Here is a 15,844-nt window from a genome sequence, read left to right on the forward strand (position 1 = left end):
TTATCATCAATCGCTGTGAAATAAGGGCTGATCAGTTCACATCACGCCGCAAATAACTGATGGTCAGTCCACACACGCTGTAAATACCTGATGATCTGACCACGCACTCTGTAAAATACCTGGTGATCAGTCCACACATCGTTGTAAATGCCTGGTGATCAGTCCACAGACGCTGGAAATACCTGATGATCAGTCCGCTACCACGCTGTAAAATACCTGATGATCAGTCAACACATGGTTTAAATACCTGATGATCAGTCCCACCGCTGTAAATACCTGAAGATCAGTCCACACGCTGTAAATGGCTCGGTGATAAGTTCACACGCGCTGTAAATACCTGATGATGAGTTCACACATGCTGTAAATAACTAATGATCTGTCCAATACACACGCTGTAAACAGTAAGTGATGATCAGTCCACACATCGCTGTAAGTAAGTGATGATCAGTTCACGCACGCTGTAAATGAAGTGATGATCAGTCCACGCTGTAAGTAAGAGATGATCAGTTCACACTAACAGTAAATAAGTGATGATCAGTCCACACGTTGTAAATGCCTGGTGATCAGTCCACACACGCTGTAAATAACTGAAGATCAGTCCACACGCTGTAAATAGCTGATGATAAGTTCACACACGCTGTAAATACCTGATGATGAGTTCACATTGCTGTAAATAACTAATGATCAGTCCACCACGCTGTAAATAACTGATGATCAGTCACACGCTGTAAATAACTGATGATCAGTTCACACTGGCTGTAAATGCCTGATGATCAGTCCACACACGCTGTAAATAAGGGCTGATCAGTTCACACGCTGCAAATAACTGATGGTCAGTCCACACGCTGTAAATGCCTCGATGTTCTGACCACACACTCTGTAAATACCTGGTGATCAGTCCACACACGTTGTAAATACCTGGTGATCAGTCCACAAACGCTGGAAATACCTGATGATCAGTCCGCACACGCTGTAAATACCTGATGATCAGTCAACACATGGTTTAAATGCCTGATGATCAGTCAACGCACGCTGTAAATACCTGAAGATCGAGTCCACACACGCTGTGAAAATAACTGATGATAAGTTCACACGCTGTAAATGCCTGATGATGAGTTCACACGCTGTAAATAACTAATGAACTGTCCACACGCTGTAAATAAGTGATGATCAGTCCCACGCACGCTGTAAGTAAGTGATGATCAGTTCACACACGCTGTAAATAAGTCATGATCAGTCCACACACGCTGTAAGTAAGAGATGATCAGTTCACACACACTGTAAATGAAAGTGATGATCAGTCACACGTTGTAAAATAAGTGGTGATCAGTCCACACACGCTGGAAATACCTGATGATCAGTCCACACACGCTGTAAAATAACTGATGGTCAGTTCACACGCTGTAAATAAGTGATGATCAGTCCACGCACACGCTGTAAATACCGAAAAATCAGTCCACACACGCTGTAAATAATTGATTATAATTTCACACAAGCTGTAAATACCTGATGATAAGTTCACACCACGCTGTAAGTAGAAGTGATGATCAGTCCACGCACGCTGTAAATACCTGAAGATCAGTCCTACCACGCTGTAAATAACTGATGATAAGTTCACACACGCTGTGAAAATACCTGATGATGAGTTCAGGCATACGCTGTAAATAACTGATGATCTGTCCACACGTTGTAAATAACTGATGATCTGTCCACACGCTGTAAATACCTGATGATCCTGTCCATACACGCTGTAAATAAGGGCTGATCAGTTCACACGCTGAAATAAGTGATGATCAGTCCACACACGTTGTAAATACCTGGTGATCAGTCCACACACGCTGTAAATACCTGATGATCTGTCCGCACACGCTGTAAATAACTGATGATCAGTTCACTAGCTGTAAATACCTGATGATCAGTCCACGCACGCTGTAAATAAGGGCTGATAAGTTCACACACGCTGTAAAATAACTGATGGTCAGTCCACACACGCTGTAAATACCTGATGATCTGTCCACACACGTTGTAAATACCTGGTGATCAGTCCACACGTTGTAAATGCCTGGTGATCAGTCCACACACGCTGGAAATACCTGATGATCAGTCCGCACACGCTGTAAATAAAGTGATGATTAGTTCAGCACATGGTTTAAATACCTGATGATCAGTTAACACACGCTGTAAATATCTGATGATCATTTCAGACGCTGTGTAAATAACTGATGATAAGTTCACAAACTTTGTAAAATGCCTGATGATAAAGTTCACACACGCTGTAAATAACTGATGATCAGTTCACACACGCTATAAATAACTGATCATCAGTTCACACGCTGTAAATAAGTGATGATCAGTCAAACACGTTCTAAATGCCTGAAAATCAGTCCACACGCACGCTGTAAATAATAGATTATAATTTCACACAAGCTGTAAATACCTGATGATAAGTTCACACACGCTGTAAGTAAGTGATGATCAGTCCACACACGCTGTAAATACCTGAAGATCAGTCCACACACGCTGTAAATAACTGATGATAAGTTCACACACGCTGTAAATACCTGATGATGAGTTTCACATGCTGTAAATAACTGATGATCAGTCACACACGTTGTAAATAACTGATGATCTGTCCACACACGCTGTAAAATACCTGATGATCTGTCCATACACGCTGTAAATAAGGGCTGATCAGTTCACACACGCTGTAAATAAGTGATGATCAGTCCACAAACGTTGTAAATACCTGGTGATCAGTCCACACACGCTGTAAATACCTGATGATCTGTCCACACACGCTGTAAATAAACTGATGATCAGTTCACACTAGCTGTAAAAATGCCACCATGATCAGTCCCACACGCTAATGTAAATAAGGGCTGATAAGTTCACACACGCTGTAAATAACTGATGGTCAGTCCACACACGCTGTAAATACCTGATGATCTGTCCACACACGTTGTAAAATACCTGGTGATCAGTCCACACACGCTGGAAATACCTGATGATCAGTCCGCACACGCTGTAAAATAAGTGATGATTAGTCAACACATGGTTTAAATACCTGATGATCAGTCAACACACGCTGTAAATATCTGATGATCAGTTCACACGCTGTAAATAACTGATGATAAGTTCACACACTTTGTAAATACCTGATGATAAGTTCACACACGCTGTAAATAACTGATGATCAGTTTACACACGCTATAAATAACTGATCATCAGTTCACACACGCTGTAAATAAAGTGATGATCAGTCCAAACACGTTCTAAATACCTGGTGATCAGTCCGCACACGCTGTAAATAAGTGATGATCAGTCCGCATGGTTTCAATACCTGATGATCAGTCAACACACGCTGTAAATACCTTATGATCAGTTCAGACACGCTGTAAATAACTGATCATCAGTTCACGCACGCTGTAAATAAGTGATGATCAGTCCAAACACGCTGTAAATACCTGATGATCTGTCCATACACGCTGTAAATAATTGCTGATCAGTTCACACACGCTGTAAATAAGTGATGATCAGTCCACACACGTTGTAAATACCTGGTGATCAGTCCACACACGCTGTAAATACCTGATGATGAATTCACATATGCTGTAAATAACTGATGATCAGTCCACACACGCTGTAAATATAAGTGATGATCATTCCACACACGCTGTAAATACCTGATGATAACTTCACACACGCTGTAAGTAAGTGATGATCAGTCCACACACACGCTGTAAATAAGTGATGATCAGTCCACACACGCTGTGAGTAAAGTGATGATCAGTTCACACACGCTGTAAATAAGTGATGATCAGTCCACACACGCTGTAAGTAAGAGATGATCAGTTCACACACACTGTAAATAAGTGATGATCAGTCCACACACGTTGTAAATACCTGGCGATTGATTAGTCCACACGCTGGAAATACCTGATGATCAGTCCACACACGCTGTAAATACCTGAAGATCAGTCCACACACGCTGTAAATACCTGATGATCTGTCCACACACTCTGTAAATACCTGGTGATCAGTCCACACACGTTGTAAATACCTGGTGATCAGTCCACACGCTGGAAATACCTGATGATCAGTCCGCACATCGCTGTAAATAAGTGATGATCAGTCAACACATGGTTTAAATACCTGATGATCTGTCAACACACTCTGTAAATACCTGATGATCAGTCCACACACGCTGGAAATACCAGATGATCAGTCCGCACACGCTGTAAATAAGTAATGATCAGTCAGCACATGGTTTAAATACCTGATGATCAGTCAACACACGCTGTAAATACCTGATGATCAGTTCAGACACGCTGTAAATAACTGATGATAAGTTCACACACTTTGTAAATACCTGATGATGAGTTCATTAATATCGCTGTAAATAACTGATCATCAGTTCACACACGCTGTAAATAAGTGATGATCAGTCGAAACACGTTGTAAAATACCTGGTGATCAGTCCGCACACGCTGTAAATAAGTGATGATCAGTCCACACACGCTGTAAATAACTGATGATCAGTTCACACACCCTGTAAATAAGTGATGATCAGTCCAAACACGTTGTAAAATGCCTGGTGATCAGTCCACACACGCTGGAAATAAGTGATGATCAGTCCACACGCTGTAAATAACCTGAAGATCAGTCCACACATGCTGTAAATAACTGATGAAAAGTTCACACACGCTGTAAATACCTGATGATGAATTCACATGCTGTAAATAACTGATGATCAGTCCACACACGCTGTAAATAAAGTGATGATCATTCCACACACGCTGTAAATGCCTGATGATAAGTTCACACACGCTGTAAGTAAAGTGATGATCAGTCCACACACGCTGTAAATAAGTGATGATCAGTCCACACACGCTGTAAAGTAAGTGATGATCAGTTCACACACTCTGTAAATAAGTGATGATCAGTCCACACACGCTGTAAGTAAGAGATGATCAGTTCACACACACTGTAAATAAGTGATGATCAGTCCACACACGTTGTAAATACCTGGTGATTAGTCCACACACGCTGTAAATACCTGATGATCAGTCCACGCACGCTGTAAATAACTGATGATCAGTTCACACGCTGTAAATAAGTGATGATCAGTCCACACTCGCTGTAAATACCTGAAAATCAGTCCACACACACTGTAAATAATTGATGATAATTTTCACACAGCTCTAAATACCAGATGTTAAGTTCACACACGCTGTAAGTAAGTGATGATCAGTCCACACGCTGCAAATACCTGAAGACCAGTCCACACACGCTGTAAATAACTGATGATAAGTTCACACACGCTGTAAATACCTGATGATGAGTTCACACATGCTATAAATAACTGATGATCAGTTCACACACGCTGTAAATATAAGATGATGATCAGTCCACACACGTTGTAAATACCTGGTGATCAGTCCACACACGCTGTAAATACCTGATGATCAGTCCACACACGCTGTAAATAACTGATGATCAGTTCACACTAGCTGTAAATACCTGATGATCAGTCCACACACGCTGTAAATAAGGACTGATCAGTTCACACACGCTGTAAATAACTGATGGTCAGTCCACACACTCTGTAAATACCTGATGATCTGTCCACACACGCTGTAAATACCTGGTGATCAGTCCACACGTTGTAAATACCTGGTGATCAGTCCACACACGCTGGAAATACCTGATGATCAGTCCGCACACGCTGTAAAATAAGTGATGATCAGTCAACACATGGTTTAAATACCTGATGATCAGTCAACACACGATGTAAATATCTGATGATCAGTTCAGACACGCTGTAAATAACTGATGATAAGTTCACACACTCTGTAAATACCTGATGATAAGTTCACACACGCTGTAAATAACTGATGATCAGTTCACACACGCTGTAAATAAGTGATGATCAGTCCACACGTTGTAAATACCTGGTGATCAGTCCACACACGCTGGAAATACCAGATGATCAGTCCACACACGCTGTAAATAACTGATGATCAGTTCACACACGCTGTAAATAAGGGCTGATCAGTTCACATACGCTGTAAATAAGGTGATGATCAGTCCAGACACGTTGTAAATACCTGGTGATCTGTCCACACACGCTGTAAATACCTGATGATCAGTCCACACACGCTGCCAAATAACTGATGATCAGTTCACACACTCTGTAAAATACCTGATGATAAGTTCACACACGCTGTAAATAACTGATGATCAGTTCACACACGCTGTAAATACCTGGTGATCAGTCCACACACGCTGGAAATACCAGATGATCAGTCCACACACGCTGTAAATAACTGATGATCAGTTCACACACGCTGTAAATAATGGGCTGATCAGTTCACACACGCTGTAAATAAGTGATGATCAGTCCAGACACGCTGTAAATACCTGGTGATCTGTCCACACACGCTGTAAATACCTGATGATCAGTCCACACACGCTGTAAATAACTGATGATCAGTTCACACTAGCTGTAAATACCTGATGATCAGTCCACACACGCTGTAAATAAGGGGCTGATCGGTTCACACACGCTGTAAATAACTGATGGTCAGTCCACACACGCTGTAAATACCTGATGATCTGTCCACACACTCTGTAAATACCTGGTGATCAGTCCACACGCTGTAAAATAACTGATGATCAGTTCACACACGCTGCAAATAAGGGCTGATCAGTTCACACACGCTGTAAATAAGTGATGATCAGTCCAGACACGCTGTAAATAACTGATGATAAGTTCCACACTCTGTAAATACCTGATGATAAGTTCACACACGCTGTAAATAACTGATGATCAGTTCACACACGCTGTAAATAAGTGATGATCAGTCCACACGTCGTAAATACCTGGTGATCAGTTCACACACGCTGGAGTTACCAGATGATCAGTCCACACACGCTGTACATAACCAACTGATGATCAGTTCACACACGCTGTAAGTAATCGATGATCTGTCTACACACGCTGTAAATACCTGAAGTCCACACGCTGTAAATAACTGATGATAAGTTCACACTCGCTGTAAATACCTGATGATGAGTCCACACACGCTGTAAAATACCTGATGATCAGTCCACACACGCTGTAAATAAGTGATGATCAGTCCACACACGCTGTAAATACCTGATGATCAGTCCAAACACGCTGGAAATAACTGATGATCAGTTCACACACGCTGTAAATAACTGATGATCAGTTCACACACGCTGTAAATCGATGATGATCAGTCCACACACGCTGTAAATACCTGAAGATCAGTCCACACACGCTGTAAATAACTGATGATAATTTCCACACACGTTGTAAATACCTGATGATAAGTTCCACACATCGCTGTAAGTAAGTGATGATCAGTCCACACACGCTGTAAATAACTGATGATGAGTTCATACACTTGCTATAAAATAACTGATGATCTGTCCACACACGCTGTAAATACCTGATGATCAGTCAATACATGGTTTACATTACCTGATGATCAGTCAACACACACTGTAAATACCTGAAGATCAGTCCACACGCATGCCAAATAACTGATGATAAGTTCACACACGCTGTAAATACCTTGATGATGAGTTCACATGCTGTAAATAACTGATGATCAGGCCACACACGCTGTAAATAAGTGATGATCAGTCCACACATAACGACTAAAATAAGTGATGATCAGTCCACACACGCTGTAAGTTAGAGATGATCAGTTCACACACGCCGTAAATAACTGATGATCAGTCCACACACGCTGTAAATAATTCGGTGATCAGTCCATACATCGCTTTAAAATACCTGATGATCAGTCCACACACGCTGTAAATAACTGATGATCAGTTCACACACGCTGTAAATAACTGATGATCAGTCCACCTTTTACGCTGTAAATAATCGTTGATGATCAGTCCACACACGCTGTAAATAACTGATGATCCAGTTCACACACGCGCTTGTAAAATACCTGATTTAGAGTTCAGCGCACATGCTATAAATACCTGTTCGATCCAGTTCCACACAAAATAACCACGATGATCCAGTCCACACACTCTAAAATTCCTGCATGATGATCATTTCATGCTGTAAAATATATTTAATCTGTATCCGAAACGGCATTGTAAATTTGGCTGATGACGCACGCTTTGTAAACGAGTGATGATCAGTTCACACAGCTAATAAATACCCATTGATCAGTCCACACACGCTGTAAATAACTGATGATCAGTTCACACACGCTGTAAATACCTGATGATCAGTCCACACACGCTGTAGTAAATAAGGGCTGATGTTCACAATAATCTGTAAAATACCTGATGATCAGTCCACACACCTCTGTAAATACCCTGGCGATCAGTTCACATACACGCTGTAAATACCTGGTGATCAGTCCACACGCTGGAAATACCTGATGATCAGTCAATACACGCTGTAAATAACTGATGATCAGTATCAACACGTGTTTTAATGGACCTGATGATCAGTTCAAACACGCTGTAAATGCCTGATGATCAGTTCACACACGCTGTAAATAACTGATGATAAGTTCCACAAACTCTGTAAACACCTGATGATCAGTTCACACACGCTGTAAATAGCCTGATGATCAGTCGTACACGCTGTAAATAATTGATGATCAGTCCACACGCTGTAAATACCTGATGACCAGTCCACACACGCTGTAAAATAAACTGATGATCAGTTCGCACACGCGCTGTAATAAATACTTGATGATAAGTGAAGTCACATGCTGTAAATAACTGATGAATCAGTCCACACACGCTGTAAATAACTGATGATCAGTTCACACACGCTTTAAATACCTGATGATCTGTCCACAGACGCTGTAAATAAGGGCTGATCAGTTCACACACACTGTAAATAACTGATGATCAGTCCACACACGCTGGAAATACCTGGTGATCATGTCCACACATGCTGGAAATACCAGATGATCAGTCCACACACGCTGTAAATAACTGATGATCAGTTCACACACGCTGTAAATAAGTGATGATCAGTCTACACACGCTGTAAATACCTGAAGATCAGTCCACACTCGCTCTTAAAAACTGATGATAAGTCCACACACGCTGTAAAAAGTGATGATCAGTCCACACACGCTGTAAATACCTGATGATCAGTCCACACACGCTGGAAATACCTGAGGATCAGTCCACACACGCTGGAAATAACTGATGATCAGTTCAAACACGCTGTAAATAAGTGATGATCAGTCCACACGCTGTAAATACCTGATGATCAGTCCACACACGCTGTAAATAACTGATGATAATTTCGTACACGCTGTAAATACCTGATGATGATAAGTTCACACACGCTGTAAGTAAAGTGATGATCAGTCCACACACGCTGTATATACCTGATGATAAGTTCACACACGCTGTAAATACCTGATGATGAGTTCACACACGCTGTAAATAACTGATGATCTGTCCACACACGCTGTAAATACCTGATGATCTGTCCACACACGCTGTAAATAAGGGCTGATCAGTTCACACCTAATACACGCTGTAAAGAAGTGATGATCAGTCCACACACGTTGTAAATAACCAGGTGATCAGTCCACACACGCTGGAAATACCTGATGATCAGTCCACACACGCTGTAAATAACTGATGATCAGTTCACACGCGCTGTAAATAAGTGATGATCAGTCCACACACGCTGTAAATACCTGAAGATCAGTCCACACACGCTGTAAATAACTGATGATAAGTCACATGCCACACGCTGTAAATACCTGATTTAGAGTTCACACATGCTATAAATAACTGATGATCTGTCCACACATCGCTGTAAATACCTGATGATCTGTCCACACACTCTGTAAATAAGGGCTGATCAGTTCACACACGTTGTAAATAAGTGATGATCAGTCCACACACGTTGTAAATAAGGGCTGATCAGTTCACACACGCTGTAAAATAAGTGATGATCAGTCCACACACGTTGTAAATACCTGTTGATCAGTCCACACGCTGTAAATACGTGATGATCAGTCCACACGCTGTAAATAACCTGATGATCAGTTCACACTAGCTGTAAATAACTGATGATCAGTCCACACACGCTGTAAATAAGGGCTGATCAGTTCACACTCTGTAAATACCTCATGATCTGTCCACACACTCTGTAAATACCTGGCGATCAGTCCACACACACGTTGTAAATACCTGGTGATCAGTCCACACACGCTGGACATACCTGATGATCAGTCCACACACGCTGTAAATACCTGATGATCAGTCAACACATGGTTTAAATACCTGATGATCAGTTAACACACGCTGTAAATGCCTGATGATCAGTCCAGGCACGCTGTAAATAACTGATGATAAGTTCACACACTTTGTAAATACCTGATGATAAGTTCACACACGCTGTAAATAAGTGATGATCAGTTCACACGCGCGTCAATAAGTGATGATCAGTCCACACACGTTGTAAATACCGCGGTGATCAGTCCACACACGCTGTAAATACCTGATGATCAGTCCCACACGCTGTAAATAACTGATGATCAGTTCACACTAGCTGTAAATACCTGATGATCAGTCCACACACGCTGTAAATAAGGGCTGATCTGTTCACACACGCTGTAAAATAACTGATGGTCAGTCCACACACGCTGTAAATACCTGATGATCTGTCCACACACTCTGTAAATAACTAATTTTATCAGTTCACACACGCTGTAAATATAAGTGATGATGAGTTCACACACGCTGTAAATAACTGATGATCAGTCCCACACGCTGTAAATACCTGATGATCTGTCCACACGCTGTAAATAAAGGCCTGATGAGTTCACAGACGCTGTAAATAAGTGATGATCAGTCCACACACGTTGTAAATACCTGGTGATCAGTCCACACACGCTGTAAATAACTGATGATCAGTTCACACGCTGTAAGCAAGGGATGATCAGTCTACACACGCTGTAAATACCTGAAGATCAGTCCACACACGCTGTAAATAACTGATGATAAGTTCACACACGCTGTAAATACCTGATGATGAGTTCACACATGCTGTAAATAACTGATGATCAGTCCACACACGCTGTAAATAAGTGATGATCAGTCCACACACGCTGTAAAATACCTGATGATCAGTCCAAACACGCTGGAAATACCTGATGATCAGTCCACACACGCTGTAAATAACTGATGATCAGTTCACGCCACGCTGTAAATAAGTGATGATCAGTCCACACACGCTGTAAATAATACCTGAAGATCAGTCCACACACTCTGTAAATAACTGATGATAATTTCACACGCTGTAAATATTCTGATGATAAGTTCACACGCTGTAAGTAAGTGATGATCAGTCCACACACGCTGTAAATACCTGATGATGAGTTCACACACGCTATAAATAACTGATGATCTGTCCACACGCTGTAAACACCTGATGATCAGTCAGCACATGGTTTTACATGCCTGATGATCAATCAACACACGCTGTAAATACCTGAAGATCAGTCCACACACGCTGTAAATAACTGATGATAAGTTCACACACGCTGTAAATACCTGATGATGATGTTCACACATGCTGTAAATAAACTGATGATCAGTCCACACGCTGTAAATAAGTGATGATCAGTCACACACGCTGTAAGTAAGTGATGATCAGTCCACACACGCTGTAAGTTAGAGATGATCAGTTCACGCACACTGTAAATAGAGTGATGATCAGTCCACACACGTTGTAAATACCTGGTGATCAGTCCACACACACGCTGGAAATACCCTGATGATCAGTCCACACACGCTGTAAATAACTGATGATCAGTTCACACACGCTGTTAAAATAAGTGATGATCAGTCCACGCACGTAAATACATGAAGATCAGTCCCACACGCTGTAAATAACTGATGATAATTTCACACACGCTGTAAGTAAAGGGATGATCAGTCCACACACGCTGTAAATACCTGAAGATCAGTCACACACATACTGTAAATAACTGATGATAAGTTCACACACGCTGTAAATAAGGGCTGATCAGTCCACACTACGTTGTAAATACCTGGTGATCCAGTCCACACACGCTGTAAATGCCTGATGATCTGTCCACACACTCTGTAAATAAATGAGGGTGATCAGTTCACGCACGCTGTAAATGAAGTGATGATGAGTTCACCACACGCTGTAAATAACTGATGATCAGTCCACACTCGCTGTAAATGCCTGATGATGAGTTCACACATGCTATAAATAACTGATGATCTCTCCACACGCCGTAAATGCCTGATGATCTGTCCACACGCTCTAAATAAGGCCTGATCAGTTCACAGACGCTGTAAAAATAAGTGATGATCAGTCCACACGCTATGTAAATACCTGGTGATCAGTCCACACACGCTGGCAAAATGGCTTTGATGATCAGTTCACGCAATAAGTAGAGTGATGATCAGTCTACACACGCTGTAAATACCTGAAGATCAGTCCCACACGCTGTAAAATGACTGATGATAAGTTCACACACGCTGTAAATGCCTGATGAAGAGTTCACACATGCTGTAAATAACTGATGATCAGTTCGCACGCTGTAAATAAGGTGATGATCAGTCCACACATGCTGTAAATGCCTGATGATCAGTCAAACGAACTGGAAATGCCTGATGATCAGTCCACACACGCTGTAAATGAAGTGATGATGAGTTTACACACGCTGGCAAAGTAACTGATGATCAGTCCACACCACGCTGTAAATGCATCTGATGATGAGTTCACGCATGCTATATAATAACTGATGATCTCTCCACACGCTGTAAATGCCTGATGATCTGTCCACTAACACGCTCTAAATGAAGGCCCTGATCAGGTTCACAGACGCTGTAAATAGAAGTGATGATCAGTCCCACACGTTGTAAATACCTGGTGATCAGTCCACACGCTGCTAAAATAACTGATGATCAGTTCACACATGCTGTAAGTAAAGTGATGATCAGTCTACACACGCTGTAAATACCTGAAGATCAGTCCACACACGCTGTAAATAACTGATGATAAGTTCACACACGCTGTAAATACCTGATGATGAGTTCTACATGCTGTAAATAACTGATGATCAGTCCACACACGCTGTAAATAAGGTGATGATCAGTCCACACATCGCTGTAAATACCTGATGATCAGTCCAAACTTACGCTGGAAATAACCTGATGATCAGTCACACCACGCTGTAAATAACTGATGATCAGTTCACACACGCTGTAAATATAGAGGTGATGATCAGTCCACACACGCTGTAAATGCCTGATGATGAGTTCACATGCGCCATAAATAACTGATGATCTCTCCACACGCTGGAAATACCTGATGATCAGTCCACACACGCTGTAAATAACTGATGATCAGTTCACACACGCTGTAAATAAGTGATGATCAGTCCACACACGCTGTAAATGCCACCGAAGATCAGTCCACACACGCTGTAAATAACTGATGATAATTTCCACACGTTGTAAATACCTGATGATCAGTCCACATACGCTGTAAATGCCTGATGATGAGTTCACACATGCTATAAATAACTGATGATCTGTCCACACACGCTGTAAATGCCTGATGATCAGTCAACACATGGTTTACATACCTGATGATCAGTCAACACACGCTGTAAATACCTGAAGATCGAGTCCACACACGCTGTAAATAACTGATGATATTAAGTTCACACACGCTGTAAATACCTGATGATGAGTTCACACATGCTGTAAATAAGTGATGATCAGTCCCACACGCTGTAATGTAAGTGATGATCAGTCCACACACGCTGTAAGTTAGAGATGATCAGTTCACACACACTGTAAATAAAGGGATGATCAGTCCACACACGCTGTAAATACCTGAAGATCAGTCCACACACGCTGTAAATAAACTGATGATAAGTTCACACTCGCTGTAAATAATTTTGATTTAGAGTTCACACATGCTATAAATAACTGATGATCTGTCCACACACGCTGTAAATACCTGATGATCTGTCCACACACTCTCTGTAAATAAGGGCTGATCAGTTCACACATGCTGTAAATAAGTGATGATCAGTCCACACGTTGTAAATAAGGGCTGATCAGTTCACACATCGCTGTAAATAAGTGATGATCAGTCTACACACGTTGTAAATACCTATTGATCAGTCCACACACGCTGTAAATACCTGATGATCAGTCCACACACGCTGTAAATAAAGGGCTGATCAGTTCACACACCTCTGTAAATACCTGATGATCTGTCCACACACTCTGTAAATACCTGGTGATCAGTCCACACACGTTGTAAATACCTGGTGATCAGTCCACACACGCTGGAAATTCCTGATGATCGGTCCGCACACGCTGTAAATACCTGATGATCAGTCAACACATGGTTTAAATAATTGATGATCAGTTTGTTAACGCACGCTGTAAAATACCTGATGATCAGTTCAGACACGCTGTAAATAACTGATGATAAGTTCACACTTTGTAAATACCTGATGATAAGTTCACACACGCTGTAAATAACTGATGATCAGTTCACACACGCTGTAAATAAGTGATGATCAGTCCACGCGCTGTAAATACCCGAAAGACCAGTCCACACACGCTGTAAAATAACGGATGATAAGTTCACACACGCTGTAAATACCTGATGATAAGTTCACACATGCTGTAAATAACTGATGATCAGTCCACACGCTGTGAATAACTGATGATCAGTTCATTGACACGCTTTAAATACCTGATGATCTGTCCACAGACGCTGTAAATAAGGGCTGATCAGTTCACACACACATAATAAAATAAGTGATGATCGCAACCACACACGTTGTAAATACCTGGTGATCAGATCCACACATACGCTGGAAATGTAACCAGATGATCAGTCCACACACGCTGTAAATAACTGATGATCAAGTTCACCCACGATTTCACCGTTATGGACATTTAGCAACCTCGAGAACCATCTTACTCTGCATGAAATGAATATTAAAAGAAACGCTAGAATCACACGTGCCCCACTTTTGCATTGAATTGCTGACACATATAACCCATATCTGCTGTTACTTGCAGGCAGGTAATACTTCTTGGCATTGACGTGGTTGGATAGGAGGGAAACGATGGGTATGATAACCTGTATCTAGATAACATACAGTATCATCTGATCGCTTTAGCAATGGAAATGGTCAATGCTCATGATGTTGATCACTGAATTGTCCAGACAACGCCTAAAAGTCCATATAATGATTGGGCCATAACGATTATATTTGCAAGGATACAATTTGTAGTATATAATTTTGCAGATATATATATTTACTATTTTAAGATAGAAATATTTACGATCAACCCAAACGATATCTTTGATCCTCTTGTTAATTGAAATCACAATACTATACCACGAGGCTATAGGTAGTTATTTCTAATTCCCATCTTTCAAGGAAACTTCACATACCTTGAAGAGGTGGGTCTATCCTTTAACTCTTATTAAGACGACCGTGCAGAATTGGAAAATGGAAAAATATTGCCGTGAGATGGTTGAAGGAGGTCGACTGGATTGTCCTGGACTCGAAATCAAAGTATGAGGCAATGCGTGGATTATATGAACGAGGATGCGGGTAAGTATCCTGTAACATCTTGACAGGGTATCCGATTAGATGAGGTCTTTTGGGGTCTGACAGAAACTGAAGCCTGATAGACACCTATGCTGAAATATCAAAGATTCCTATTTGGAAAGAAAAACTCCGCTGAGTAGCACTTCCAATTATCAGTATTACGATTATGTACAAATTAAAGCAAA

This window comes from Haliotis rubra, unplaced genomic scaffold, assembly GCF_003918875.1.
Source record: "Haliotis rubra isolate DU_JTF1 unplaced genomic scaffold, ASM391887v1 Scf1100, whole genome shotgun sequence".
NCBI lineage: Eukaryota > Metazoa > Mollusca > Gastropoda > Lepetellida > Haliotidae > Haliotis > Haliotis rubra.